Source organism: Phaseolus vulgaris, chromosome 11 (genome assembly GCF_051622355.1).
Source record: "Phaseolus vulgaris cultivar YP4 chromosome 11, ASM5162235v1, whole genome shotgun sequence".
NCBI lineage: Eukaryota > Viridiplantae > Streptophyta > Magnoliopsida > Fabales > Fabaceae > Phaseolus > Phaseolus vulgaris.
Genome location: NC_143508.1, coordinates 41,441,078 through 41,448,586, shown reverse-complemented (window position 1 = coordinate 41,448,586; position 7,509 = coordinate 41,441,078). Strand labels below are relative to the sequence as shown.

Here is a 7,509-nt window from a genome sequence, read left to right as displayed (position 1 = left end):
ACATTGTCCAATTTGATATTATTAAAACGTTAATTAATTCATATGTTTAAAATGATCGCATATTACTTTAATACACGACAATTGTGTTATATAAAAAAAAAGTTTTACTTACAAATCATCTAATAAAGTAACACATTTAATACATTTTTTCCTTATTTTTAACACTAATATAGTTCTATATATTTGTACATTACTTGAATCCTGAAGAAGAACTAAATTAATATTATTAAAAAGTAAATTAATTTGTGTGAGTAAATGTTACCTGATATCTAGAAGCATAACATGAATAAATTTATGTTACAACTTTAATTAGATATTAAAATAAAAACTATGTTACATTCATTAAATGAGTATTTCAAAAGCAACTAATATGTTTTAAATAATGAAATATGTAATAAAGTAAATATTTAATACATTTATTTCTTCCTAAAAAAATACATAAAATTCTTAATTGTCACTTTGTAAACTAAATATAACCTCATTTTCTCTTTTAACACTAATATAGTACTATAAATACGTGGATGGCTTGAATCTTGAAGAAGAAGTAAGAAATACTAGGGAGCCTAAGAAGCAGCAAAGTAAAAGATGCAAAGGATGACTTTAGTGAAGGTTGCTTTGGTAGCACTTATTTTTTCTTTTGCTTTGATAGCTTGTAATGGTAAGTTATTTGAGATTTTTCTATTTTAGCATTTGCTAAATTCTCTATTTGAATTTAGGTTTTTTTTTAGTGATTTAAATTTTTTATACCTAACATGAATTTATATTATAACATTGGGATGTGTTTTTTATAGGGTTTGCTTTAGATGAGGATACATGTAAGGAGAATGATGATTGCAAGGGAAAGTTAAGTTTATGTAAAGATTCAGCTATTTGTGTTGATGAAGTTTGTAACTGCAAGGCACCCACACTATGGAAGGAAGGTAAATGTACAAGTCCATCTGATTGTCCAGTCTGTATAACACCATGTGATAAGTATTGTGACACAGACACTGGTCTATGTAAATGCTTATGTCATTAAGTCTCACAAGTTTATCAATAAAAAATCATTTGGAATTTACTTTCAATAAACAATATAAATTTGTTATAGTTATTATGCTACTGCGATCGGATTGCCCATAAGATGACAAAGATGGTCAGAAATTAGACCACTCACAATTATCATCAAGTCTTATGTTCCAGATGTTCATTTCTTAGCATGACAGGGCATGTTAAAGATCTCATTTTATGACACAAGTGGATGATTTCATAAAGTGAAGAATGCAAAGCTTAACACTCTCACACTAAAGAAAAGATCAACGAAAATAACTTACAACAAACACACTAGAAAAAACATAATAGTTTAGTTGTCTCCTACACTGGTTTGCATTGAAAGAAAATCATATAAAAAAATACATAAAATTCTACATTTGTACTATCAATAATATTTCTAATTTTTTACTATAATGGGTTGAATGTTCATTTGCAAATTCCCTCGCTGTGGTTTACACGGGTTGCATGTGCATCTACTACATCGTGATCCTTATTCATTATCATTGGTGTGAATGAACGGGGGTCACCATTTTCAATATCATCAATAGCGTCGCCTTGTTTTTTCTCGTGTAAAATGACAGACCAATGTTCGGACATAGGATCTTTGACGTAGAAAACTTGCGATGCTTGTTGAATAATTATATATAGCTCATCTGGATAACCTATCTTTTGAAAGTCCACTAATGTGAATCTTGATTCATCAATTTTAAAATCTTTTAAAGAAACATACAATTGGAGTAGTAGTAGAAAAATACATGTATTAAATCTCAAACGGAAAACTAAGGGTCTCTTATACAAGAAACAATTGTCGACGGTCGAGCACCCCAGACTCAATACCAACACATATCAAATAATTATAAATATACATGGAAATTAAAATTGACCAATTTAATCATACATACAATTATACATAATGAATTATATCAATTGAAAATCAATGAATTATTTCTAATCTAATTACAAAAAAAATCATTAAATTAATTATAAATACTAAATAATATTATTCTAATAAAAATCTAACAAATTAATGATTTTATTCAAACCTAACAATTAACTAATACAAAAAAATTATAATAAATACTAAAATTTACAAGATTAATAATAGTTAAAAAATATTTTAAAATATTAAGAAACACCAACCTGTACTAAAGGGCGGCAACGGCGACAAAAAAAAATGAGGAGGGCACAAATGTCGCAACGACGATAGTGGTGGCAGTAGAGAGAAGAGGCAAAATGAAGGCAGTGAAGACCTTGAGTAATGAACCGGATGAAGGAAATGAGCATTGAGCCATGATAGAAAGAGCAATAAGCAATGAGAGAATGTCGCAATGAGTGTGAATGTGAAGGAAGAACTTAAGAAGGTTTGCAGAGATGGAGAACCAGAGAGACGTTCACGAAGAAGACAAAACAAAAAAAATGAAAGCATAGTGGTTGGCTTCAAAATAAGGTAATTTAAGAGGTCTAAAACGGTGATGCTTCGGTAAGGCTGTCGTGTTAGACCCAAGCCCATTAAAATATACGACGGTTTCACCCTAACTGCCAAGTTACACTCAATCTCTTTGGTCCAAAATGGCTATTCCTCCCACAACCGCCGTTTTACTCCCATTTTAATTTAAAAAATGCCACCATGTTTTGATGGACATCGAATAACAATAAAACTGATCTATATATTTGGCATCGTAAATGGACTTTTTCCCCTAGTGGAAGTCAATTATTTTTATTTGGATTTACTCAAAGATAAAGTACTATTACACACTTTAAACATAATTAAAATAAATAATATTTATTTTAAATTAATTTATTTCGTATTCAAGATAACATTGAAAATGATAGAAACACTAATGCAGAAAACACATATTACACCGGTTCTGGGAGACATTTTACACTGGTTCTATAACCGATGTAGATCCCAGCGATGTAATATATCAATCTCATATTACACCGGGGTTGTAAAAATTGTTGGAATATATTCCAAAATTTAAATAAAATAGTGTTCCAGAAGGGACATATTACACCGGTTGAGACAAACAACTGGTGTAATATGTGACAAGGGTGTTATCACCATAAACAGGCACCTCCTAAACAACCAATCAAGGGATGCCTCGTTTTATTTTCCCTGAACCACCACCGTCTACTCGACTGGTACACTGAACACATAACCCAATTCCCAACCCACACCATAGTCGTTCACCGCCTTAGCGCGTGTTGCATAGTCGGACGACGAACTTTGGAAATTTCCCCAAAGGAAAACCCTTCACCGAAATCCTTGGCAACACTCCCTTATGTTCTTCATCATGTTGCCTAGACCTGAACATGCCGCTTCCCCCTCTTCTGACGATGTTTAACATCGGGTCGGAGATGAGCATCGCGCGGGTCGCATGACTATTGTTTCTGGTGTGGAAGGTGAAGAAAATGTTGAACGTGAGGTTAGAGAAGGCTCTGAAAGAAGGCATGAAGGTCGTGCATGAGTTAGTGATGAAGATCGTAAAAGCAAAGAAAGATGAAATCACATCTAATGGAAGAAAAGGTGGCATCGATTTGCTGGTACGGTTGTGGGAGGGAGGCAGGGCAAGTGGACACGGTGGTGAGTCATATAATTATAAGTATGGTAATGGCGGGGAGAGACACCACATATCGAAGCATGGAGAGGAAGAAGTGTTGGTTGTGAGTAAGGTTTATTGTGCAAAAGAGAGAAATGAGGGTTCGGATTATAAGTGTTTCATAGAGATAAATTGTTGAAGTCGTGTTTGTGTTACCTGATGGGACCCACATTCGGAAAGGGAATAAAGTGACTTATTTTTCAAACAGGACGGCGAGAATGAAGGGTTTGTAGGGGAAGGATTGCGGTGAGTTTAAACCACAACGTTGGTTTGATTAAGAGAATGTTGCTAATGGTAGCTTCTCTCCTTAATCATTTTTAAAACTTTTATTAACTCTCATATTACACCGTTTGCACCATCCAACCGGTGTAATATGTCAAGTAGAATTAAAAAATTTCAAAATTGTTTTTTTACTCTGTGCATGACATATTACACCGATGTAAGATGTCATGCTCAGAATTTTTTTTTTTTACTTCATACGTAACATATTACACCGGTGTGGCCATCCATCTAGTGTAATATGTGTCAAATATTTACAAAAATGTCACCGCAATTTTAGTTACACCGGTTCTCATTTAACTGATCTAATATCTACAAAGCGTTATTTGTACTAGTGAAACAGTAATATTACTATTATTAACATTCAGATTAATAGTATTATCTATATCATTAATAAATAAAGTGAATTCCTCTATTTAATGTACACAAATTCTTATCATCTTATCCTTTAAGTAGAAGTTTTTTACTTAATTTATTTTATTTATAAAATAACATTGAAAATGATAGAAACAGTAATGAATTAAAGCACATTGTCCAATTTGATATTATTAAAACGTTAATTAATTCATATGTTCAAAATGATCGCATATTACTTTAATACAAGACAATTGTGTTATATAAAAATAAAGGTTTTACTTACAAATCATCTAATAAAGTAACACATTTAATACATTTTTTCCTTATTTTTAACACTAATATAGTACTATATATTTGTACATTACTTGAATCCTGAAGAAGAACTAAATTAATATTATTAAAAAGTAAATTAATTTGTGTGAGTAAATGTTACCTGATATCTAGAAGCATAACATGAATATATTTATGTTACAACTTTAATTAGATATTAAAATAAAAACTATGTTACATTCATTAAATGAGTATTTCAAAAACAACTAATATGTTTTAAATAATGAAATATATTTTAATGTAAGAAAAAAGTATTACATATGAAAGGTTTGACTCACCAAATATGTAATAAAGTAAATATTTAATACATTTATTTCTTACTCTAAAAAAAATACATAAAATTCTTAATTGTCACTTTGTAAACTAAATATAACCTCATTTTCTCTTTTAACACTAATATAGTACTATAAATACGTAGATGACTTGAATCTTGAAAAAGAAGTAAGAAATACTAGGAGCCTAAGATGGAGCAAAGTAAAAGAAGGCAAAGGATGGCTTTAGTGAAGGTTGCTTTGGTCGCACTTATTTTTTCTTTTGCTTTGATAGCTTGTAATGGTATGTTATTTGAGATTTTTCTATTTTAGCATTTGCTAAATTCTCTATTTGAATTTAGGTTTTCTTTTCAGTTATTTAAATTTTTTATACCTAACATGAATTTATATTATAACATTGGGATGTGTTTTTTATAAGGTTTGCTTTAGATGAGGATACATGTAAGGAGAATGATGAATGCAAGGGAAAGTTATGTTTATGTAAAGATTCAGCCATTTGTGTTGATGAAGTTTGTAAGTGCAGGGTGTTGAAGATGGTTGCTGCCCCTTCAAGATTGTGTTTGATGAAGACTTCTATGTACATTTCATGTGTATTTTGCGTTGCTTTAAGTGTGTCTTAGGTAGTGTTTAGAGGTTGTCTAAGAGTGGACTTTTTGCTGAGTAACTCACCTCATAACCACTGGCCATGTGATAAGAACAAGCATAAGTTTTCTTAAACTGTTTTTCACATGTTTTACAAAAAACACGTTTACTGCATAAAAATGAATATGTTCTTTTCTTAATAAACAGATTCATTTTTACACTGATGCCTTGGCTAAGTCTTGTGAAAATTAGATTTTGTGCATCATGTATTTTGACTAAGTCTTCTACCTTTCAAAACGACTGTGTTTAAATAGTTAAGCTTTTCTGTTTTCGTTTTGAAAAAATAAATCTGTTCATCTGTAAATGAATAGATTCTTTTTGTCTCTGGTGCCATATCAAGCTTAAAGGATTTTCAGTTTTATCTCAGCACCAGAATGGTTGACTAAGTCTCCTCACTTAACAAATTCTCTAACTGCTTTTGAAAATAAATCTATTCATTTTATTTTCAATCTGTTCATTTTATAACAGCTTTAACTGTTTTTCAAAATTCTGTTATAAGTTGGTTTTCTATAAAATGAAAACTTGTTTCTGAGTTTAACAATCGTTCATACATTTGCAAAAACAAGTTTTGACAATAGAGAATTAAGAGTTTACAAAGGATTAGCATTTGTTCTTCAAAGATTTCGAAAATCACAAAGTGCTTGTTCTTGGTTTGGTTCCAAAAGCTTGGTGTGAGGTGCTGCTACTGTTCTAGCAATCTTGCCTACTGGTTTAAGGCAGATCTTTGTATCCTCAATCAGGTGTAGTCGTTTCACTTCTCATTTCTTGTAACAGTTTGGTTGAACACTCTTCTTGATAGGTTTTCTTGAAGAGTGTGTGTGAGCTGAAATAGGTTTTTTCAGCAAGAGTACCTAAGTTCTTGTAGGTTTCAAGAACAGTGGGAATTGTGTTTGTTTGTATCGTGATTTAGTGAATTTCACCTTGGTTTTAGGTGAAGACTGGATGTAGCTCAGTTGACTGAACCAGTATAACTACCCATAATTGATAAAACAGCAAAGAAATAAATCTGTTCATTCATTAATAAATCTGTTTTTTTCTGGGCTCGTTTCATCCTGTTCTTAATTTCTGGAAAAGTTGTTTGAGTCAGATAAGAACATATAAAATTTGTTAAAAGCCACTGGAACAGATTGATTGTGATAGGTTGCTCAAGAAATTGTCAAAGCTATTAATTGAACCTTAAACAATTGCTTAAAATTGAAGTTTGCTGCTCTGTGATTCATTGTTCTTAATTTCTGGAAAACTGTGTGTTTCAAGAAGAACACTTATAATTTGTTAAAAGTCACTGGAACAGGTTGATTGTAAAGGTTACTCAATTAATTGGTATGCTGTCAATTGAACCTTAATCATTTGCTTTGAAATTGAAGTTTGTTGTTTTGTGTTTCACTGTTTTTTCAAATCTATTATCAGTGTGTGTGCATCTGGAAAATCTATCTGCATAATCTTGTGATTAACCTTGCTGTATAAACGTTTTTTAAACAAAAACAGTGCTGAAATAAATCTGTTCATTTTCACATAAATCGATTTATTTTCTGTAAATTGTGTTAAACACTGTTTCTGCGAGAAAGTTTTAAAAGGTCAATTCACCCCCCCCCCCCCCCTCTTGAACTTTGGCACTATTAAACCCAACAATTGGTATCAAGAGCTAGGACTTGTATTTTAATCAAGTTTGTTTGCAATAATGTCTGAGTTTAATGTGCTTTTTGCTGAAGGATCTGCTGTTAATAGACCACCTATGCTCAATGGAATGAATTATGCATTTTGGAAAGTTAGAATGAGAATTTTCATGGAATCTATTGATGCATTAATTTGGGAAGCTGTGGTCAATGGACCTTATGTGCCAATGCAGGTTGTCAAGGATGAAGAAGTGGTAAAGCCAAGATCAGAATGGAATGAGACCGAAAGGAGGAAGGCTCAGCATGATCTTGTGGCCCAGAACATTATAACCTCTGCATTGACAATGGATGAGTTGTTCAGGATATCCCAATGTAAGTCAGCTAAGG

At 31.7% G+C, this 7,509-nt stretch overlaps 1 long non-coding RNA gene across 1 annotated transcript; it reads left to right on the top strand.

Annotated features, from left to right (window-relative positions):
• Nucleotides 1-540: 540 nt before the first annotated feature.
• On the top strand, nucleotides 541-1,159 carry LOC137831841 (uncharacterized). Its single transcript, XR_016517123.1, has 2 exons — nucleotides 541-658; nucleotides 792-1,159. It is a non-coding gene; the product is annotated as an uncharacterized LOC137831841 (long non-coding RNA).
• Nucleotides 1,160-7,509: the final 6,350 nt, after the last annotated feature.